Raw genomic sequence first — 24,302 nt, 5'->3', positions numbered from 1 at the left:
TTGGTGAAACGGAGTCTAACGTCACCAGTGACTGCATTTGATTGGTGAAAACCCGAGGGTCCCTGGTTCAATTCCAACCTCGTCATGTCCGTTGTGTCCTGAGCGAGACACTTCACCCTTGCTCCTGATGGGTGCTGGTTAGCGCCTTGCATGGCAGCTCCCTCCATCAGTGTGTGAATGTGTGTGTGAATGGGTAAATGTGGAAGTAGTGTCAAAGCGCTTTGAGTACCTTGAAGGTAGAAAAGCGCTATACAAGTACAACCCATTTATCATTTATCATTTAAACGGAGTCAAACGTCACCCGTGACTGCATTTGATTGGTGAAACGGAGTCAAACGTCACCAGTGACTGCATTTGATTGGTGAAACGGAGTCAAACGTCACCGATGACTGCATTTGATTGGTGAAACGGAGTCAAACGTCACCAGTGACTGCATTTGATTGGTGAAACAGAGTCAAGCGTCACCAGTGACTGCATTTGATTGGTGAAACGGAGTCAAACGTCACCAGTGACTGCATTTGATTGGTGAAACGGAGTCAAACGTCACCAGTGACTGCATTTGATTGGTGAAACGGAGTCAAACGTCACCAGTGACTGCATTTGATTGATGAAACGGAGTCAAACGTCACCAGTGACTGCATTTGATTGGTGAAACGGAGTCAAACGTCACCAGTGACTGCATTTGATTGGTGAAACGGAGTCAAGCGTCACCAGTGACTGCATTTGATTGGTGAAACGGAGTCAAGCGTCACCAGCGACTGCATTTGATTGGTGAAACAGAGTCAAGCGTCACCAGTGACTGCATTTGATTGGTGAAACGGAGTCAAGCGTCACCAGTGACTGCATTTGATTGGTGAAACGGAGTCAAGCGTCACCAGTGACTGCATTTGATTGGTGAAACGGAGTCAAGCGTCACCAGTGACTGCATTTGATTGGTGAAACGGAGTGAAGCGTCACCAGTGACTGCATTTGATTGGTGAAACGGACTCAAACGTTACCAGTGACTGCATTTGATTGGTGAAACGGAGTCAAACGTCACCAGTGACTGCATTTGATTGGTGAAACGGAGTCAAGCGTCACCAGTGACTGCATTTGATTGGTGGAACGGAGTCAAACGTCACCAGTGACTGCATTTGATTGGTGAAACGGAGTCAAGCGTCACCAGTGACTGCATTTGATTGGTGAAACGGAGTCAAGCGTCACCAGTGACTGCATTTGATTGGTGAAACGCAGGCATGTTATAGATCCTACTTTGAAGGTCTGTCTGACAAACCAAAACAAACAAAGCGTGCATTAAGGGATCGATAAAAATCAGTAGCGAGTAGCGAGCTGAATGTAGATAAATGGAGCGGAGTAAAAGTAGCGTTTGTGCTGTATAAATCTACTCAAGTAAAAGTAAAAGTATGTTGCATTAAAACTACTCTTAGAAGTACAATTCATCCAAAAGTTACTCAAGTAGATGTAACGGAGTAAATGTAGCGCGTTACAACCCACCTTTGGTCGTGACCCAGAGGTCCCGTGGAAGGGATGCTCAAATGTCAAACCCTAGCGGGGACTCAGGCTGGCAGTGATGGAGGAGGGCTTGTTGTGTCTGTGGAAGGTAGAACCAAGTCAGGCTGAGGGGGTGCAGGGAATGTGACAGCAGCTGCACACACTCACAAGTGGCACGGCTTGAGGTGTGACGGCAGCTGGAAGACGAGTACCCAGAGAGGTAGGTCAGTCATGTCCGCACAAACGGGTGTCTTTTTCAAAACAAACATTTTTTACACCCAGTCGTCCGCACGTATAAAATCACTCACTCCATTCCCGATGCTCTAAATCCCAGTGGAACCTCGATTTAAAGGCCTACTGAAATGAGATGTTCTTATTTAAACGGGGATAGCAGCTCCATTCTTTGTGTCATACTTGATCATTTCGCCATATTGCCATATTTTTGCTGTAAGGATTTAGTAGAGAACATCGATGATGAAGTTTGCAAATTTTGGTCGCTAATAAAACAGCCTTGCCTGTACCGGAAGTAGCAGACGATGTGCGCGTGACATCACGGGTTGTGGAGCTCTTCACATCCGCACATTGTTTACAATCATGGCCACCAGCAGCGAGAGCGATTCGGACCGAGAAAGCGACGATTTCCCCATTGATTTGAGCGAGAATGAAAGATTCGTGGATGAGGAAAGTGAGAGTGAAAGACTAGAAAAAAAAAAAAAAAACTAGACGACAGAGCGATTCAGATGTTATTAGACAAATTTGCTAGGATCATTCTGGAAAATGGGCTTCACGGTGGCAGAGGGGTTAGTGCGTCTGCCTCACAATACGAAGTTCCTGCAGTCCTGGGTTCAAATCCAGACTAGGCTTCTTTCTGTGTGGAGTTTGCATGTTCTCCCCGTGAATGCGTGGGTTCCCTCCGGGTACTCCGGCTTCCTCCCACTTCCAAAGACATGCACCTGGGGATAGGCCCCTCCCACCTCCAAAGACATGCACCTGGGGATAGGTTGATTGGCAACACTAAAATTGGCCCTAGTGTGTGAATGTGAGTGTGAATGTTGTCTGTCTATCTGTGTTGGCCCTGCGATGAGGTGGCGACTTGTCCAGGGTGAACCCCGCCTTCCGCCCGATTGTAGCTGAGATAGGCGCCAGCACACCCCGCGACCCCAAAAGGGAATAGGCGGTAGAAAAATGGATGGATGGAATTCTGGAAAATCCCTTATCTGCTTATTGTGTTAATAGTGTTTTAGTGAGATTATATAGTCGTACCTGTACAACCTGAAAGTCGGAGGGGTGTGGTGACCGCCAGTGTCTCTGAGGGAAGCCACGTTTCTGGACGAGGCGAAGACGGCTAGGCTGAGATTTTTTTATTTTTTTCCCCCTCCTCAACGGTGGAAGCAAGAGAATCCGCAACTGCCTCTTTGACAGGCGCAGGAGGAACAACGCAAACTCTCCGCTCATGTCTACGGTAAGAGCCGACTTATTACCACCATTTTCTCACCGAAACCTGCCGGTTGACATGTGGTAGGGAACCATGTTCGCTTGACCGCTCTGTTCTATAGTAAAGCTTCACCGACATCTTTTGGGAATGTAAACAATGAAACACCGGCTGTGTTTGTGTTGCTAAAGGCGGCCGCAATACACGGTTTCCCACCTACAGCTTTCTTCTTTGACGTCTCTATTTTTCATTTAACAAATTGCAAAAGATTCGGCAACACAGATGTCCATAATACTGGGGAATTATAGCTGTGAACAGTCCTGGAACAAAATGTCGTCTACAATGCGTGACGTCGTGACGTTAGCATGATACTTCCGCGAGAAATTTAAAATTGCAATTTAGTAAACTAAAAAGGCCGTATTGGCATGTGTTGCAATGTTAATATTTCATCATTGATATATAAACTGATATCAGACTGCGTGGTCGCTAGTAGTGGCTTTCAGTAAGACTTTAAGATCATCTCTACTTCGCGCCAAATATGCCTATGTGTGCCAACCCTGTCTCGCCGTACGTGGGCTTCATTCACTTTGCATGCCGCTCAGTGTTGGCGCTAAGAATTTTCAAAATGTGGTCCCACAGTAAATTTAGGGGGTCCCACTTTTTTGTAAGCGTTTTGAAAACAAATGATAAATGTCAGGTTTCAAACACAGATGACATCTTTTAGACAAGACAAGAAGCAAACAGAGACAGGATTCAATTTAGCTCAATGAGAAGAGCGCGTGCACTTGTACCCTCGGAGGAGGGAGATCCAAGCCTCCTCGTTTATTCGAGCATTTCCTGATTACATGGCTGCAGCTGTTTCTAAGGGGAGGGGGTCATAAACAGCTAATGCCCTCGGTCATAAACAGTTTAAAGACAAGGTGCCTGGAGCGGTTTCAGGTTCTGCTCCTTCTCTGCTTTGTAGATCTCGGGGTCATGACAAGGTCTTCCGGTGGCTGTCCAATAGATCAGGGAAACCGACACCTCCACGTCGCATCCCATCGCAAAAAGGTTGTCATAAACATTACCTAATTCATTAAAAAATATATACATATAAACAAAAGAAAACACATTTTTATGCATATATACATTTATTCACTTATATTTTTTATTTGATTCTATTTTATTTTATTCTATTTTATTTTATTTATCTATTTATTTATTTTGTCCTGTCCAACTTCTCAGGCAAATCACATAGTTGATGTAGATGCACGGTTACACAGGGGTTGTGAGTGCATGTGCCTCACAATACGAAGGTCCCGAGTTCAATTCCGGTCTCGGGATCTCTCTGTGTGGAGTTTGCATGTTCTCCCCGTGACTGCGTGGGTTCCCTCTGGGTACTCCGGCTTCCTCCCACTTCCAAAGACATGCACCTCGGGATAGGTTGATTGGCAACACTAAATAGTCCCTAGTGTGTGAATGTTGTCTTTCTATATCGGTTGGCCCGGCGATGAGGTGGCGACTTCTCCAGGGTGGCATCATCGTTGACGGTATGACGATCCTCCTGGTAGGGGTGTATCCCTTTATGGAGAAAACCTGTGTGTGACTTTGTTTAACGTGGTGAGACTGGTGCTCAGACAGTCACCACACCATCCTTGATAGAATCGGGTCAGGGTCCAGTGGCATGGAGTCCAAGACGACTGGGGACCCTTTTCTGCTGCAGCCTTCTTCCGCCATCGCAGCCGTTGTGGTAGTTCTTACATCTACCGTCTTCCACCCGTTCGGTCGTTGAGGTCTTCACCGTATCCCTGGGTAGTCAGGTACTAGGCCTTAGCCAAGGACCACCTGGGGTAACATTAGTAAAGGGGTTAACCTCCTAGTGCATGACTTCAAAGTCGAACAGTAATTAATAATTTGACACAAATATAAATCGTAGCGTCTGTTTTACATTTTTCCAAAGCCCGCAGTGATGTCATGTCAAGTCGACCTCAGCAAATGTGTCTGTCAGAGCAGTCTGTGCTGTGTGAAATCTCTTTGATGCGTAATTTAGCACGGCCACGGACTGGCAGGGATAAGCCAGGATGAACATACCAACCTCACTCGTACTGAGATGCACAAATAAAGGGGTTCTGTTCCTTTGTTCCTATCGAAAAACTGTACGTACCCAACGTGCTACTTGGTGCTGAAGCCATTGGTTGACGTAACCGCTCATGAAATGTTGTAGACTGTAATTTAGGGATTTCACCATCTAAGGTCTGTAATATCATCAAAAGGTTGAGAGAATCTGGAGAAATCACTCCACGTGAGCCACGATATTACAAACCTTCCATCCCTCAGGCGTTACTGCATCAAAAAGTGACATCGGTGTGTAAAGGATATCACCACTAAGATGGATACCAGCAGTTTGCACTGGTTCTCTGAGATAGATACCAGCTTTTTGCACTCTTTTTATGAGATAGATACCAGAAGTTTGCACTCATTCTCTAACATAGATACCAGTAGTTTGCACTCATTCGCTAAGATCAATTCCAGCAGTTTGCACTAGTTCTCTAAGATAGATGCTAGCAGTTTGCACCCGTTCTCTAAGATGGATACCAGCAGTTTGCACTCGTTCTCTAAGATAGTTACCAGAATTTTGCACTCGTTCTCTAAGATGGATACCAGCAGTTTGCACTTGTTTTCTAAGATAGATACCAGCAGTTTTGCACTCGTTTTCTAAGATAGACACCAGCAGTTTGCACTCGTTCTCTAAGATAGATACCAGCAATTTGCACTTGCACTCTAAGATAGATACTAGCAGTTTGCACTTGTTCTCTAAGATAGATACCAGCAGTTTGCACTCATTCTCTAAGATAGATACCAGCAGTTTGCACTCATTCTCTAAGATAGATACTAGCAGTTTGCACTCGTTTTCTAAGATAGATACCTGCAGTTAGTACTCGTTCTCTAAGATAGTTACCAGCAGTTAGCACTCGTTCTCTAAGATAGATACCAGCAGTTAGCACTCGTTTTCTAAGACAGATACCAGCAGTTAGCACTCGTTCTCTAAGATAGATACAAACTCTTTGCACTCATTCTCTAAGATACCCGTTCTCTAAGACCAAAATTTTGCACTCGTTCTCTAAGATGGATACCAGCAGTTTGCACTGGTTCTCTGAGATAGATACCAGCATTTTGCACTTGTTTTCTAAGATTGATACCAGCAGTTTGCACTCGTTCTCTAAGATAGATACCAGAATTTTGCACTCGTTCTCTAAGATACCCGTTTTCTAAGACAGATACCAGCAGTTTGCACTCGTTCTCTAAGATAGATACCAGCAATTTGCACTTGTACTCTAAGATAGATACTAGCAGTTTGCACTTGTTCTCTAAGATAGATACCAGCAGTTTGCACTCATTCTCTAAGATAGATACCAGCAGTTTGCACTCATTCTCTAAGATAGATACTAGCAGTTTGCACTCGTTTTCTAAGATAGATACCAGCAGTTAGTACTCGTTCTCTAAGATAGTTACCAGCAGTTAGCACTCGTTCTCTAAGATAGATACCAGCAGTTAGCACTCGTTTTCTAAGACAGATACCAGCAGTTAGCACTCGTTCTCTAAGATAGATACAAACTCTTTGCACTCATTCTCTAAGATACCCGTTCTCTAAGACCAACATTTTGCACTCGTTCTCTAAGATGGATACCAGCATTTTGCACTTGTTTTCTAAGATTGATACCAGCAGTTTGCACTCGTTCTCTAAGATAGATACCAGAATTTTGCACTCGTTCTCTAAGATACCCGTTTTCTAAGACAGATACCAGCAGTTTGCACTCGTTGTCTAAGATAGATACTAGCAGTTTGCACTCGTTCTTTAAGATAGATACCAGCAGTTTGCACTCGTTCTCTAAGATAGACACCAGCAGTTTTCACTCGTTCGCTAAGATAGATACTAGCAGTTTGCACTCATTCTCTAAGATAGACACCAGCAGTTTTCACTCGTTCTCTAAGATAGATACTAGCAGTTTGCACTCGTTCTCTAAGATAGACACCAGCAGTTTTCACTCGTTCACTAAGATAGATACCAGCAGTTTGCACTTGTTCTCTAAGACGGATACCAGCAGTTTGCACTCGATCTCTAAGACAGATACCAGCAGTTGCACTCATTCTCTAAGATAGATACCAGCAGTTTGCACTCGTTCTTTAAGATACATACCAGCAGTTTTCACTCGTTCTCCAAGATAGACACCAGCAGTTTGCACTCGTTCTCTAAGTCAGATACCAGCGGTTTGCACTTGTTCTCTAAGTTAGATAGCAGCAGTTTGCACTCGTTCTTTAAGATAGATACCAGCAGTTTGCACTCGTTCTCTAAGATACATACCAGCAGTTTGCACTCATTCTCTAAGATAGATACTAGCAGTTTGCTCTCGTTCTCTAAGATAGACACCAGCAGTTTTCACTCGTTCTCTAAGATAGATACCAGCAGTTTGCACTCGTTCTCTAAGATGGACACCAGCAGTTTGCACTCGTTCTCTAAGATAGATACCAGCAGTTTGCATTTGTACTCTAAGATAGATACCAGTAGTTTGCACTCGTACTCTAAGTTAGATACCAGCGGTTTGCACTTATTTTCTAAGTTAGATACCAGCAGTTTGCACTCGTTCTCTAAGATAGACACCAGCAGTTTTCACTCGTTCTCTAAGTTAGATACCAGCGGTTTGCACTTGTTCTCTAAGTTAGATAGCAGCAGTTTGCACTCGTTCTTTAAGATAGATACCAGCAGTTTGCACTCGTTCTCTAAGATACATACCAGCAGTTTGCACTCATTCTCTAAGATAGATACCAGCAGTTTGCACTCATTCTCTAAGATAGATACCAGCAGTTTGCACTCGTTCTCTAAGATAGACACCAGCAATTTTGCACTCGTTCTCCAAGATAGACACCAGCAGTTTGCACTCGTTCTCCAAGATAGACACCAGCAGTTTGCACTCGTTCTCCAAGATAGACACCAGCAGTTTGCACTCGTTCTCTAAGATAGATACCAGCAGTTTGCAGTTGTTCTCTAAGATGGATGCCATTAGTTTGCACTTGTTCTCTAAGACGGATACCAGCAGTTTGCACTCGTTCTCTAAGATAGATACCAGCAGTTTGCACTCGTTCTCTAAGATAGATACCAGCAGTTTGCACTCATTTTCTAAGATAGATACTAGCAGTTTGCACTCGTTCTTTAAGATAGATACCAGCAGTTTGCACTCGTTCTCTAAGATACATACCAGCAGTTTGCACTCATTCTCTAAGATAGATACTAGCAGTTTGCACTTGTTCTCTAAGATAGACACCAGCAGTTTTCACTCGTTCTCTAAGATAGATACCAGCAGTTTTCACTCGTTCTCTAAGATAGACACCAGCAGTTTGCACTCGTTCTCTAAGATAGACACCAGCAGTTTTGCACTCGTTCTCCAAAATAGACACCAGCAGTTTGCACTCGTTCTCCAAGATAGACACCAGCAGTTTGCACTCGTTCTCTAAGATAGATACCAGCAGTTTGCACTCGTTCTCTAAGATAGATACCAGCAGTTTGCGGTTGTTCTCTAAGATACCCGTTCTCTAAGATAGATGCCATTAGTTTGCACTCGTTCTCTAAGATAGATACCAGCAGTTTGCAGTTGTTCTCTAAGATAGATGCCATTAGTTTGCACTTGTTCTCTAAGACGGATACCAGCAGTTTGCACTCGTTCTCTAAGATAGATACCAGCAGTTTGCCTTCATTCTCTAACATAGATACCAGTAGTTTGCACTCATTCGCTAAGATAAATTCCAGCAGTTTGCACTCGTTCTCTAAGATAGATGCTAGCAGTTTGCACCCGTTCTCTAAGATGGATACCAGCAGTTTGCACTCGTTCTCTAAGATAGATACCAGAATTTTGCACTCGTTCTCTAAGATAGATACCAGCAGTTTGCAGTCGTCCTCTAAGATAGATACCAGCAGTTTGCACTTGTACTCTAAGATAGATACTAGCAGTTTGCACTTATTTTCTAAGATAGATACCAGCAGTTTTGCACTCGTTTTCTAAGATAGACACCAGCAGTTTGCACTCGTTCTCTAAGATAGATACCAGCAGTTTGCACTCGTTCTCTAAGATAGACACCAGCAGTTTGCACTCGTTCTCTAAGATAGATACTAGCAGTTTGCACTCGTTCTTTAAGATAGATACCAGCAGTTTGCACTCGTTCTCTAAGATAGATACCAGCAGTTTGCACTCGTTCTCTAAGATAGATACCAGCAGTTTGCACTCATTCTCTAAGATAGATACTAGCAGTTTTCACTCGTTCTTTAAGACAGATACCAGCAGTTTGCACTCGTTCTCTAAGATAGATACCAGCAGTTTGCAGTCGTCCTCTAAGATAGATACCAGTAGTTTGCACTTGTACTCTAAGATGGATACCAGCAGTTTGCACTCATTTTCTAAGATAGATACTAGCAGTTTGCACTTGTTCTTTAAGATAGATACCAGCAGTTTGCACTCGTTCTCTCAGATAGATACCAGAATTTTGCACTCGTTCTCTAAGATACATACCAGCAGTTTGCACTCATTCTCTAAGATAGATACTAGCAGTTTTCCCTCGTTCTCTAAGATAGACACCAGCAGTTAGCACTCGTTCTCTAAGATAGATACAAACTCTTTGCACTCATTCTCTGAGATAGATACCAGCATTTTGCACTTGTTTTCTAAGATTGATACCAGCAGTTTGCACTCGTTCTCTAAGATGGATACCAGCAGTTAGCACTCGTTCTCTAAGATAGATACCAGCAGTTAGCACTTGTTCTCTAAGATACATACCAGCAGTTTGCACTCGTTCTCTAAGATAGACACCAGCAGTTTTCACTCGTTCTCTAAGATAGACACCAACAGTTTACACTCGTTCTCTAAGATAGACACCAGCAGTTTACACTCGTTCTCTAAGATAGATACCAGTGTTTTGCAATCCCTTTAGCTCTTGTGTTATGTGTCAAAGATAATTCCAGAGACTGACATGTCCACTTGTCTCCAGGCCAGGACCGAGCAGCAGGCTCTCAAGTGACCATAAGGACCACTGACTGTTCACCACAGCAGAATATTTTCCAGTGTTGTCCTTATCTGCACTTTGTGTACACCCTTAAAGCAGCAGAAGTGTGTCCATGCTCTGTGACTCGTGTGTGTGTGTGTGTGTGTGTGTGTGTGTGTGTGTGTGTGTGTGTGTGTGTGTGTGTGTGTGTGTGTGTGTGTGTGTGTGTGTGAGCAGGCGACAAGGGCCACCATTCAAGGCCGTCAGTGTCTTCATTTCCAATCTGTTCTCCACATTGCCTGACTAAGTGGTGACTGAAGATCACCCAGGACTATTTTTAGTCCTCCTCGGGTGTAACTGGAGCACAGAACTGGACGCTCATTGAAAAGAGTTAGGAAGCTCAACTGCGAGTCGGTGGTCCAACTGCGACACGTTCTTTTCAACCGTGCAATTTTAATGCTTCCTTTGGGAACTTTTCTTTTTTTTTTTTTTTTGTTTGGCAGTGTAACTTGTAAACCTCCATCTGTCAGCCGGCGTGTTCACAACCCACTGACTGACCAGGTAGTCCTCCACGTGAGAATGAAATCCCATATAAGAACTGTATTGAATACTTTTGCATTTACAGCCAGAGCAAGCAAGAATGCGTTGATCATTTGTTTCTAATAGAGTTGTACGTTATACTGGTGTTAGTATAGTGACGTGATAATAGTGAATCATATTCTGTACTATACCGCCTCTGAAAAGTACCATTAGTGTGAGAGTCCAGTCCATAGTGGATCTAACATAATAGTGTGAGAGTCCAGTCCATAGTGGATCTAACATAATAGTGTGAGAGTCCAGTCCATAGTGGATCTAACATAATAGTGAGAGTCCAGTCCATAGTGGATCTAACATAATAGTGTGAGAGTCCAGTCCATAGTGGATCCAACATAATAGTGGGAGTCCAGGCCATAGTGGATCTAACATAATAGTGAGAGTCCAGTCCATAGTGGATCCAACATAATAGTGGGAGTCCAGTCCATAGTGGATCTAACATAATAGTGTGAGTCCAGTTCATAGTGGATCTAACTTAATAGTGTGAGAGTCCAGTCCATAGTGGATCTAACATAATAGTGTGAGAGTCCAGTCCATAGTGGATCTAACATAATAGTGTGAGAATCCAGTCCATAGTGGATCTAACATAATAGTGTGAGAATCCAGTCCATAGTGGATCTAACATAATAGTGAGAGTCCAGTCCATAGTGGATCTAACATAATAGTGAGAGTCCAGTCCATAGTGGATCTAACATGATAGTGAGAGTCTAGTCCATAGTGGGTCTAACATAATAATGTGAGAGTCCAGTCCATAGTGGATCTAACATAATAGTGAGAGTCCAGTCCATAGTGGATCTAACATAATAGTGTTAGAGTCCAGTACATAGTGGATCTAACATAATAGTGTGAGTCCAGTTCATAGTTGATCTAACATAATAGTGAGAGTCCAGTCCATAGTGGATCTAACATAATAGTGAGAGTCCAGTCCATAGTGGATCTAACATAATAGTATCTAACATAATAGTGTGACAGTCCAGTCCATAGTGGATCTAACTTAATAGTGTGAGAATCCAGTCCATAGTGGATCTAACATAATAGTGAGAGTCCAGGCCATGGTGGATCTAACATAATAGTGAGAGTCCAGGCCATAGTGGATCTAACATAATAGTGAGAGTCCAGTCCATAGTGGATCTCACATAATAGTTTGAGAGTCCAGTCCATAGTGGATCTAACATGATAGTGAGAGTCCAGTCCATAGTGGATCTAACATAATAGTGAGAGTCCAGCCCATAGTGGATCTAACATATTAGTGAGAGAACCCAGGCCATATTGGATCCAACATAAAGTGTGAGAGTCCAGTCCATAGTGGATCTAACATAATAGTAAGAGTCCAGTCCATAGTGGATCTAACATAATAGTGAGAGTCCAGTCCATAGTGGATCTAACATATTAGTGAGAGAACCCAGGCCATATTGGATCCAACATAAAGTGTGAGAGTCCAGTCCATAGTGGATCTAACATAATAGTTAGAGTCCAGTCCATAGTGGATCTAACATAATAGTGAGAGTCCAGTCCATAGTGGATCTAACATAATAGTGAGAGTCCAGTCCATAGTGGATCTAACATAATAGTGAGAGTCCAGGCCATAGTGGATCTAACATGATAGTGTGAGAGTCCAGTCCGTAGTGGATCTAACATAGTAGTGAGAGTCCAGTCCATAGTGGATCTAACATAATAGTGTGAGAGTCCAGTCCATAGTGGATCTAACATAATATTGTGAGAGTCCAGTCCATAGTGGATCTAACTTGATAGTGTGAGAGTCCAGTCCATAGTGGATCTAACATAATAGTGAGAGTTCAGTCCATAGTGGATCTAACATAATAGTGAGAGTCCAGTCCATAGTGGATCTAACATAATACTGAGAGTCCAGTCCATAGTGGATCTAACATAATAGTGAGAGTCCAGTCCATAGTGGATCTAACATAATAGTTTGAGAGTCCAGTCCATAATGGATTTAACATAATAGTGTGAGTCCAGTCCATAGTGGATCTAACATAATAGTGAGAGTCCAGTCCATAGTGGATCTAACATAATACTGAGAGTCCAGTCCATAGTGGATCTAACATAATAGTGAGAGTCCAGTCCATAGTGGATCTAACATAATAGTGAGAGTCCAGTCTCTAGTGGATCTAACATAATAGTGTGAGAGTCTAGTCCATAGTGGGTCTAACATAATAGTGTGAGAGTCCAGTCCATAGTGGATCTAACATATTAGTGAGAGTCCAGTCCATGGTGGATCTAACATAATAGTGTGAGAGTCCAGTCCATAGTGGATCTACAATAATAGTGAGAGTTTCCAGTCCATAGTGGATCTAACATAATAGTGAGAGTCCAGTCCATAGTGGATCTAACATAATAGTGAGAGTCCAGTCCATAGTGGATCTAACATAATAGTGAGAGTCCAGTCCACAGTGGATCTAACATAATAGTGAGAGTCCAGTCCATAGTGGATCTAACATAATAGTGAGAGTCCAGTCCACAGTGGATCTAACATAATAGGGAAAGTCCAGTCCATAGTGGATCTAACATAATAGGGAAAGTCCAGTCCATTGTGGATCTAACATAATAGTGAGAGTCCAGTTCATAGTGGATCTAACATAATAGTGAGATTCCAGTCCATAGTGGATCCAACATAATAGTGAGAGTCCAGTCCATAGTGGATCTAACATAATAGTGAGAGTCCAGTCCATAGTGGATCCAACATAATAGTGAGAGTCCAGTCCATGGTGGATCCAACATAATAGTGAGAGTCCAGTCCATAGTGGATCCAACATAATAGTGAGAGTCCAGTCCATAGTGGGCCCAGCAGGAGATCATCTGGCGTGGAGACAGGTCAGCACTGCAGAGACGTCCCCAACCGGTGCACAGATGAGTGGTCCACCCTGGGTCCCAACTTTGGACAGCTGGCGCCTCATCTGTGCTCCCCCATCTCCACGAAGGAGAGGGGGGGGGGGGCAGGGCAGAAAAGAAACGGCAGATCAACTGGTTTAAAAGAGGGGTAGCTTGATACAAATATTGACATTAACGGTACCAAGTAAATTATTAGTCCATGGTCAATACTTGTTAGATCGATATTTATATTGTCCGAAACTCTTCTGTCGTTTTTGTTATTGTTATTAAAGGACTTAAGTGTGCCATTTTATGTAAATTGGCTATTTCTGGCAATTTATTGAAGTGTGTATCAAACTGGTAGCCCTTGGCATTAATCAGTACCCAAGAAGTAGCTCTTGGTTTCAAAAAGGTTTTGATGTAGAGTACATCTCATTCAGCGTTTTCATCGATACGTGACTTCTGGATGTTGATTGATTTGACGCGGTCAGAAGGCCTGTGATCGGTCAGCCCGGAAGGTTCCATGGCGCTGTGACCCGCCTCAAGTCAGTGGGCCAGATGGTCTGGCTCCTGAGTGGGGGAACGTGACTCAGCTTATGACACCTGGCGTTCTAGAAGGCTCCGTGCTCCTGAGTCTGTGCGCTCACGTATGCTCGCTGATCTGCTAATGCGGGCTGAGGACGGATCAGTCCCGGCCAGATGGGCGAAATTAGCGAACGGCAAACTATGCCTGCTCTGCTTCTTCTCCTTTTTTTTTTTTTAGCAAAGTTAGCGAGGTCGCAGTAACATTGACACAACTTAAAGGCCTACTGAAATGAGATGTTCTTATTTAAACGGGGATAGCAGGTCCATTCTATGTGTCATACTTGATCATTTCGCCATATTGCCATATTTTTGCTGAAAGGATTTAGTAGAGAACATCGACGATAAACTTTTGGTCACAATAATAAAGCCTTGCCTGTACCTGAAGTAACAGACGATGTGCGCGTGACATCACGGGTTGTAGGGCTCCTCACATCCTCACATTGTTTACAATCATGGCCACCAGAAGCAAGAGCGATTCGGATCGAGAAAGCCACGATTTCCCCATTAATTTGAGCGAAAATGAAAGATTTGTGGATGAGGAAAGTTAGAGTGAATAATAAAGAAAAAAGAAAAGACAGGGCAGTGGGAGCAATTCAGATCTTAGTAGACACATTTACTAGGATAATTCTGGAAAATCCCTTATCTGCTTATTGTGTTACTAGTGTTTTAGTGAGATTATAAAGTCATACCTGAAAGTCTGATGGAAGCCATGGAGGAGCCCAGAAAGTCACAGCTGCCTCTTTGACAGCAGCAGGAGGACGCAAGCTCCGCTCATGTCTCCGGTAAGAGCCGACTTATTACCACCATTTTCTCACCGAAACCTGCCGGTTGACATGTGTTATGGTAAATAAATGGGTTGTACTCGTATAGCGCTTTTCTACCTTCAAGGTACTCAAAGTGCTTTGACACTACTTCCACATTTACCCATTCACACACACATTCACACACTGATGGAGGGAGCTGCCGCCATGCAAGGTGCTAACCAGCACCCATCAGGAGCAAGGGTGAAGTGTCTTGCTCAAGGACACAACGGACGTGACGACGTTGGTACTAGGTGGGGATCGAACCAGGGACCCTCGGGTTGCGCACGGCCACTCTCCCACTGTTAGAGAAACATGTTAAATTATTAAAGCTTCACAACAAACAAAAGAAACACCGGTTGTGTTTGTCGCTAAAGGCAGCTGCAATGCACCACTTTCCACCTACGGCATTCTTCTTTGACGTCTCCATTATTAATTGAACAAATTGCAAAAGATTCAGCAACACAGATGTCACAAGCACACATCAACATAAGCGTCATCATTCCGCGACGTTTTCAACAGGACACTTTGCGGGAAATTTAAAATTGCATTTTAGTAAACTAAACTGGCTTTACTGGCATGTGTTGCAATGTTAATATTTCATCATTGATATATAAACTATCAGACTGTGTGGGTTCAGTAAGCCTTTAACCTTGCACATGTCAGCAAAATACTGTTTTTACCCAAATATAAGACTGGAAACTTGTAGCGTCCCCATACCAATATTTTGATACCGGTACCAAAATCATTTTGATACTTTTCAGTACTTTTCTAAATAAAGGGGACCACAAAAAGGTGCATTATTGGCTTCATTTTAACAAAAAAATCTTAGAACAGCAGCTTTATTGTTGTCCATTCTTAACATGTACAAGACACATGAGAACTGAAATGACATTTTCGGCACAGTCCCACTAAGAACAGACATACGTCACAAGGGGACAAGACGGGACCGCCAACGGATCAGCCACTTACGGCGCTCCTTAAAAAGGTGAGAAAAAGGTGACATTGGTAAAGGGGGAAGAGTAAAAAATATATCAGTCCAAGGCTGGACCCTCAGGAGGAGTCCAGACTGAGTCCGAGGAAAAAAAAAACCTCCCATAGCCATGCACACATAAACATGGTACATGTAATCACAACAACTCGCAACAGAGGGGTGGGGGGGGAGTTGGGGCCCTGGAGGCCGGCTGCCGCTATAAAGCGCTTAACTCAGCCATCCACAACCCCGGAGGAATTAAGCAGTGGTCAAGGCGTTGATTTGGGGAGGGGCGTGTGCGTGCATGTATGCCCAATTAACTTGGGTGAGATGTTGAAATGTTTTTGTGGACTGGGGCCGATCTCAAGGTTCGACACCAGGTGTTGTTGGAAAAAAGGAAGGTCAAAAGCGTCCATCTTTGAGGAGTCCTCGGGTCATGAGCTCTGGGTTATGACTGAAAGGACAAGATCAGGACTACAAGCGGCCAAAATGAGTTTCCTCCGCCGGGTTGCTGGTCTCTCCCTTAGAAATAGGGTGAGAAGCTCTGTCATCCGGGAGGAACTCAAAATAAAGCCGCTGCTCATGAGCTTTGGGTTATGACCGAAAGGACAAGATCACAGGTGCAAACGGCCCAAAGATCACAGGTGCAAACGGCCAAAATGAGTTTCCTTCACCGAGTGGTGGGTCTCTCCCTTAGAGATAGGGTGAGAAGCTCTGTCATCTGGGATGAACTCAAAGTAAAGCCGCTGCTCCTCCACATGGAGAGGAGCCAGATGAGGTGGTTCGGGCATCTGGTCAGGATGCCACCCGAACGCCTCCCTAGGGAGGTGTTTCGGGCACGTCCGACCGGTCGGAGACCACGGGGAAGACCCAGGACATGTTGGGAAGACTATGTCTCCTAGCTGAGCTGGGAACGCCTTGGGATCCCCCGGGAGGAGCTGGACCAATTGGCCGGGGAGAGGGAAGTCTGGGTTTATTGTTTATTTGTTTATCTGCAAAGCTCTCAATTTACCAGTTGATCTCTGTTCCCATCCTTACTTATGGTCAAGAGCTTTGGGTTATGACTGAAAGGACAAGATCACGGGTGCAAACGGCCCAAATGAGTTTCCTCCACCGAGTGGTGGGTCTCTCCCTTAGAGATAGGGTGAGAAGCTCTGTCATCTGGTAGGAGCTCAAAGTAAAGCCGCTGCTCCTCCACATGGAGAGGAGCCAGATGAGGTGGTTCGGGCATCTGGTCAGGATGCCAGCCGAACGCCTCCCTAGGGAGGTGTTTCGGGCACGTCCGACCGGTCGGAGACCACGGGGAAGACCCAGGACATGTTGGGAAGACTATGTCTCCTGGCTGACCTGGGAAAGCCTCGTGATCCCCTGGGAGGAGCTGGACCAAGTGGCTGGGGAGAGGGAAGTCTGGGCTTTTGGTTTATTTGTTTATCTGCAAAGCTCTCAATTTACCAGTTGATCTCTGTTCCCATCCTCACTTATGGTCATGAGCTTTGGTTTATGACTGAAAGGACAAGATCACGGGTGCAAACGGCCAAAATGAGTTTCCTTCACCGAGTGGCGGGTCTCTCCCTTAGAGATAGGGTGAGAAGCTCTGTCATCTGGGATGAACTCAAAGTAAAGCCGCTGCTCCTCCACATGGAGAGGAGCCAGATGAGGTGGTTCGGGCATCTGGTCAGGATGCCACCCGAACGCCTCCCTAGGGAGGTGTTTAGGGCACGTCCGACCGGTAGGAGACCACGGGGAAGACCCAGGACATGTTGGGAAGACTATGTCTCCTGGCTGACCTGGGAAAGCCTCGGGATCCCCTGGGAGGAGCTAGACGAAGTGGCTGGGGAGAGGAAAGTCTGGGCTTTTTGTTTATTTGTTTATCTGCAAAGCTCTCAATTTACCAGTTGATCTCTGTTCCCATCCTCACTTATGGTCATGAACTTTGGGTTATGACTGAAAGGACAAGATCACGGGTGCAAACGGACCAAATGAGTTTCCTCCACCGAGTGGTGGGTCTCTCCCTTAGAGATAGGGTGAGAAGCTCTGTCATCCGGGATGAACTCGAAGTAAAGCTGCTGCTCCTTCACAAGGAGAGGAGCCAGATGAGGTGGTTCGGGCATCTGGTCAGGATGCCACCTGAACGCCCGACCGGTACGAGGCCACGGGGAAGACCCCGGACATGTTGGGAAGACTTTGTCTCCTGGCTGACCTGGGAACGCCTTGGGATCCTCCGGAAGGAGCTGAACGAAGTGGCTGGGGAGAGGGAAGTCTGGGCTTTTTGTTTATTTGTTCAAATAAAGCCAATAATGCAGTTTTTGAAAAGCATCGAAATAATTTCGGTACCAGTACCGAAATATTGGCATCGGGACAACACCAACCTGGACAGGACGAGGTAATTGCAATTTATTGATGCTGATACATGCTGCTGGATAATATCGATAGATAGATGGATAGATAGATAGATAGATAGATAGTACTTTATTGATTCCTTCAGGAGAGTTCCTTCAGGAAAATTAAAATTCCAGCAGCAGTGTACAGAGTTGAGATCAATTTAAAGAAAAAAGTAAAACGTAAATAATGGGGGTTTAAAAGGAAACAAAATAGAGAAATATTACAAAAAATAAAATAAGAATATAACAAGACAAAGTAGGCAGTAGTGACCATGTTATGAAAACGTATTGCACTGTTATTGTTTTGCATCCCCTGTCATCCTAGTACCCCCCCCCCCCCCCCCCCCCTCACCCCCAGAGAGGAGTTGTACAGTTTAATGGCGTGTGGGACAAAGGAGTTCTTGAGTCTATTAGTCCTGCACTTGGGATGAAGCAGTCTAGCACTGAACAGGCTCCTCTGGCTACTGATAAAGCTCTGCAGAGGGTGACTGGCATCATCCAAGATGCTCACTAGTTTGTCAACAGTCCTCTTCTCTGCCACCGTCACCAGTTTCATTCCCATTGTAGAACCGGCCCCGCTTGATCAGTTTCTCAAGTCTGGAGCTGTCCTTCTTAGATTGTACTGCCCCCCCGGCACACTACCATGTAGAACAGAACACTGGCAACCACAGACTGGTAGTACATCCACAGGAGTTTTCTACAAATGTTGAAGGAGTGCAGTCTCCTGAGGAAGTACAGCCTGCTCTGTCCTTTCTTGTACTGGTGGTCCGTGTTAACAGTCCAGTCCAGCTTATTGTCCACCCAAACCCCGTGGTACTTGAATGAGGTCCACGGTCTGTACCTCAACTCCCTCGATCACAATAGGTTGTGACCGTGGACTCGACCTCCCAAAGTTCAACAGCCAGGGTTGCATCCTGATATTAAACACCAACTGCTTTTTGAGGCAACCTAACTGTAAAACGTCCACGAAACAAGGAGACGTCGGCTCGACTCAAGTCGCCCCGGAAAGCGAATGCCTCGGCCTTTTCAGATGACTCTTACTATGTGATACTGATTACTCTTGAGGGACTGCAGCCCTTGATCGCTCACCAGCAGGCTGCATATTTCTGCGTCATCCGCATCCAATTATTATCAGCGGCATTGAACTCTTCCAGGGGGCGAGATTGAATCGATGTGTTCAGCACGGCGATTGCTGGTTAGATAACGTCACAAACGGGTCATGGAGCTCATGTGATTTGGAGTGAATGGCTCTTTGAACGGAGCTCAGCAACACTTCTAGTGACCAGCTCTAAAAGCTCTTCATTGCAGGCCAGGGCCCGGATGTGTGTCAGTTAAATATTGCTACCGTCTGACTGAAATAGACCAAGGTCTTCTTACATTTAGCGGATATGCAGACCTGGTCAAAAATGTACATACACTTGTGAAGAACATTATGTCATGGCTGTCTTGAGTTTCTAATAATTTTTACAACTCTTTATTTTTTTGTTATAGAGTGATTGGAGCACATACCATGATTGATTAACGTTGGACCCCGACTTAAACAAGTTGAAAAACTTATTGGGGTGTTACCATTTATTGGTCAATTGCACGGAATATGTACTGTACTGTGCAATCTACTAATAAAAGTATCAATCAATCAATCAATCAAACCGTATTTCCTTGGATTACCTCCAGGCAATAGTATGACTTCATAGCTCCTTCGTTGGCTACAGACAGATGCAGTAATGTGTCAGTTCCGCTTTTGGGATGTTGGTGCCAGCAACTTGAGGGTTCCAGGTTCGATTCCCGCTTCCGCCATCCTAGTCAACTGCCGTTGTGTCCTTGGGCAAGACACTTTACCCACCTGCTCCCAGTGCCACCCACACTGGTTTAAATGTAACTTAGATATTGGGTGTCACTATGTAAAGCGCTTTGAGTCACTTGAGGAAAAGCGCTATATAAATATAATTCACTTCACTTCAGATATACCGTATTTCCTTAAATTGCCGCCGGGGCGCTAATTAATTTAAAACCTCTTCTCACTCCGGCGCTTACCAAAGGCATGCGGTAAATTTAGGCCTGCGCTTATACATTTGAGTGTGATGTAAGGATACCATCATGAAAAGCACATTTAATTTAAAAAAAACCTTATCATGGTCTTACCTTTACTTATAAATGAAGTCCAAGCGCAGCTCCTTCTGATCAAAAGCATCGATAACTTGTTTATAGAAGTCTTCCTTATCTTTCTTCGGTCTTAAAAGTCTCTCTGTCTCGATGGAGATCTTCCTTTATTACCTCCTGCTTCGATTGAAAGTCCAGTTTAGAAAACAGTTTTATTTTAGATATGTAATCCTCCATGTTAAAAGTGCAAGTTAGAAGAAAAAATAAATGATTGCTGCTTGTTGTCACTTCTTCTGCAGCCGAGTAGTCGCAAGAAGGATCACTAGCGCCCTATACCACCAGGAGGCGGGAGTCATTTAATGACTCATATTTGACACACGCAGCTACGGTATATTAATAAAACATAGCTGCTTACTGTTCTTTTTAGCATATTCAATAGCTTGGACCTTAAATCCTACTGAATAGCTCTTAATCTTCTTCCCTTTATGCGATTTCAAATGATTGAAATCAGCCTCCTCCATTTTGAAAATGATGACAGGTGAAGTGTCACTCGTGACGTGACGAGTTTGACCCGGCGGAAATTCCAGGCATATGCTAATTTTTGGGCGAAACGCGTTTGACCCGGCGGAAATTCTAGACATGCGCTAATAAAAATAATATTTTGCGAAACGAGTTTGACCCGGCGTTAATCCTGAGCCGGCGGTAATGCTAAGCATGCGCTGATTATTTTGCGAAACGAGTTTGACCCGGCAGTAATTCTAGGCAGGCGCATACTATATACCTGGCGACAATTCAAAAAAATACGGTACTTGTCGGTCACAAAAAAAACATTCATGAAGTTTGTTTCTTTTATGAATTTATTATGGGTCTACTGAAAATGTGAGCAAATCTGCTGGGTCAAAAGTATACATACAGCAATGTTAATATTTGCTTACATGTCCCTTGGCAAGTTTCACTGCAATAAGACGCTTTTGGTAGCTATCCACAAACTTCTGCTTGAATTTTTGACCACTCCTCTTGACAAAATTGGTGCAGTTCAGCTAAATGTGTTGGTTTTCTGACATGGACTTGTTTCTTCAGCATTGTCCACATGTTTAAGTCAGGACTTTGGGAAGGCCATTCTAAAACCTTCATTCTAGCCTGATTTAGCCATTCATTTACCACTTTTGACATATGTTTAGGGTCATTGTCCTGTTGGAACTCCCAACTCTGACCAAGACCCAACCTCTGGATTGATGATTAGAGGTTGTCCTTTTGTTAGCCATCCTCAAGCTCCTGCTTGAGTTTTTGACCACTCCTTTTGATAAAATTGGTGCAGTTCAGCTAAATGTGTTGGTTTTCTGACATGGACTTGTTTCTTCAGCGTTGTCCACACATTTAAGTTAGGAATTTTTTGAAGGCCATTCTAAAACCTTCATTCTAGCCTGATTTAGCCATGTGTTTGGTGTCATTGTCCTGCTGGAACACCCAACTCTGACCAAGACCCAACCTCCGGGCTGATGATTAGAGGTTGTCCTTTTGGTAGTCATCCACAAGCTTCTGGTTAAATTTTTGACCACTCCTCTTGACAGAATTGGTGTTGTTGAGCTAAATACCTTATTGTGCAATATTACTCTTCGAGTGCAATATATCCAACCCTGATTGTTATTACTCTGGTTCTCTTGTCTTGTTCTGTAGATTGTACAGTATTTTGAATATTGTTTTATATATTGTACAGGATTGCTTATTATTTTTATTGGATAGTAGTCTGTTTATTTCAATACTTATTTTTTATCTTTCTCACTTCTTGTGTAATTTATCTTTATCCCATATTTGTTTCCAATACCGAACCTTAAATTGGGAGTCCTTAATCTCTTTATTTGCAATATATTGACAATAAAGTCGATTCTATTCTATTGTATTGTAAATGTGTTGGTTTTCTGACATGGACTTGTTTCTTCAGCATTGTCCACATGTTTAAGTCAGGACTTTGGGAAGGCAATTCTAAAACCTTCATTCTAGCCTGATTTAGCCATTCCTTTACCATTTTTGAGGTGTGTTTGGGGTCATTGTCCTGTTGGAACACCCAACTGCGCCCAAGACCCAACCTCCGGGTTGATGATTTTAGCTTGTCCTGATGAATTTGGAGGTAATCCTCCTTCTTCGTCTCTGGAAAGCACAATACTACCACCACCATGCTTGATGGTAGGTGGTCCTATTATGTAAGGGATAAGGTAAACAATTGTTTACCTTATCCCAATAAACATCTGTTCAGTGTTTTAACATAAAAGTGTTTGATTGTGAGGCATTAAAAGCCACAAAATGCAAGGGGTCCATCAGACCCACCAACGCTGGCTGAGTAACAACAATATGAACATTACACAAGGGTTAATAAGAATGTTTATTCCCATTAATTCCCGTTAATTCCCGTAGGAAGTTTCCAACTTTGATTGATTGATTGATTGATTGATTGATACTTTTATTAGTAGATTGCACAGTACAGTACATATTCCGTACAATTGACCACTAAATGGTAACACCCCAATAAGGTTTTCAACTTGTTTAAGTCGGGGTCCATGTTAATCAATTCATGGTACAAATGGTGTTGTGGTTGTGGCTATGGCGTTAATTCACGCTAATGAAGTAGTTTGACATGTACTTCGGTATCAAGGAGGTGTAGTGGATTTTATAGACTAGGCTCAGTGCAAGTTGTTTGACTCTGTCCTCCACCCTGAGCCAGCCCACTTTGGAGAAGTGGGTTGGAGTGAGGTGTGATCTGGGGTGGAGGTCTAAAAGTAACCTGAGTAGCTTGTTCTGGGATGTTTGGAGTCTAGATTTGAGGGTTTTGGCGGTGCTGAGGTACCAGGAGGTGCAAGCGTAATCAAAAAAGCTTTGAATGAGAGTTTCCGCTAGAATCTTCAAGATGCTTTTGTTGACCAGAGAAGAGATTCTGTAGACCAGGGGTGTCAAACTCAAATAAAAAGTGGGCCAAAATTCTAAACTGAACAAAGCCGAGGGCCAATGTTGAACAACTTAACCTTTTAATAGGGACCCAAACAAGTTTTGCATTGAATATTGAACAAGCAAGGCTTATATAACTTTATAGTGACATGCAAAATCGAGGTTTGTTGGTAGCGAGGGTGTATATTGTAGTGTCCCGGAAGAGTTAGTGCTGCAAGGGGTTCTGGGCATTTGTTCTGTTGTGTTGATGTTGTGTTACAGTGCAGATGTTCTCCCGAAATGTGTTTGTCATTCTTGTTTGGTGTGGGTTCACAGTGTGGTGCATATTTGTAACAGTGTAAAAGTTGTTTATAAGGCCACCCTCAGTGTGACCTGTATGACTGTTGACCAAGTATGCATTGCATTCACTTGTGTGTTTGAGTTGAATCCGCATATATTACATGACTGGGCTGGCACGCTGATTGTATGGCGGAAAAGCGGACATGACAACAGGTTGTAGAGGACGCTAAAAGCAGTATCTTTAAGGCACGCCGCCGATGTTGTTGTCCGAGTGGACACACACACACACACACACACACACACACATAAATATATATATATATGTATGTATGTATGTATGTATGTATGTATGTATGTATGTATGTATGTATGTATATATATGTATGTGTATATGTATATATATGTATGTATATATATATATGTATGAATATATATATATGTATGTATATATATGTATGTATGTATCAATCAATGTTTATTTATATAGCCCCAAATCACAAATGTCTCAAAGGACTGCACAAATCATTACGACTACAACATCCTCGGAAGAACCCACAAAGAACCGGAAGAGTTAGTGCTTCAAGGGGTTCTGGGTATTTGTTCTGTTGTGTTGATGTTGCGTTACAGTGCAGATGTTCTCCCGAAATGTGTTTGTCATTCTTGTTTGGTGTGGGTTCACAGTGTGGTGCATATTTGTAACAGTGTTAAAGTTGTTTATACGGCCACCCTCAGTGTGACCTGTATGACTGTTGACCAAGTATGCCTTGCATTCACTTGTGTGTGTGTGTTGAATCCCCATATATTACATGACTGGGCCGGCACGCTGATTGTATGGCGGAAAAGCGGACATGACAACAGGTTGTAGAGGACGCTAAAAGCAGTACCTTTAA

General features: G+C 43.6%; 1 protein-coding gene and 1 long non-coding RNA gene across 2 annotated transcripts in view; one reads left to right on the top strand and one right to left on the bottom strand.

The window, feature by feature from the left end:
- Window positions 1–24,302, top strand: part of zdhhc8b (zinc finger DHHC-type palmitoyltransferase 8b) — a 136,103-nt gene that overhangs the window by 32,805 nt on the left and 78,996 nt on the right. The gene's annotated exons all lie outside the window — the stretch shown is intronic.
- Window positions 3,704–24,302, bottom strand: part of LOC133555729 (uncharacterized) — a 21,542-nt gene continuing 943 nt past the window's right edge. The window contains exons 2-3 of the long non-coding RNA XR_009807394.1: window positions 14,629–14,760; window positions 3,704–4,747 (exon numbers count right to left, since the gene is read on the bottom strand). This is a non-coding gene — a long non-coding RNA (uncharacterized LOC133555729). The remainder of the gene's footprint in view (window positions 4,748–14,628; window positions 14,761–24,302) is intronic.

The sequence above is a fragment of the Nerophis ophidion genome, linkage group LG07 (assembly GCF_033978795.1).
Source record: "Nerophis ophidion isolate RoL-2023_Sa linkage group LG07, RoL_Noph_v1.0, whole genome shotgun sequence".
Classification (NCBI taxonomy): domain Eukaryota; kingdom Metazoa; phylum Chordata; class Actinopteri; order Syngnathiformes; family Syngnathidae; genus Nerophis; species Nerophis ophidion.
This window is presented reverse-complemented; position numbering and strand designations above follow the sequence as displayed.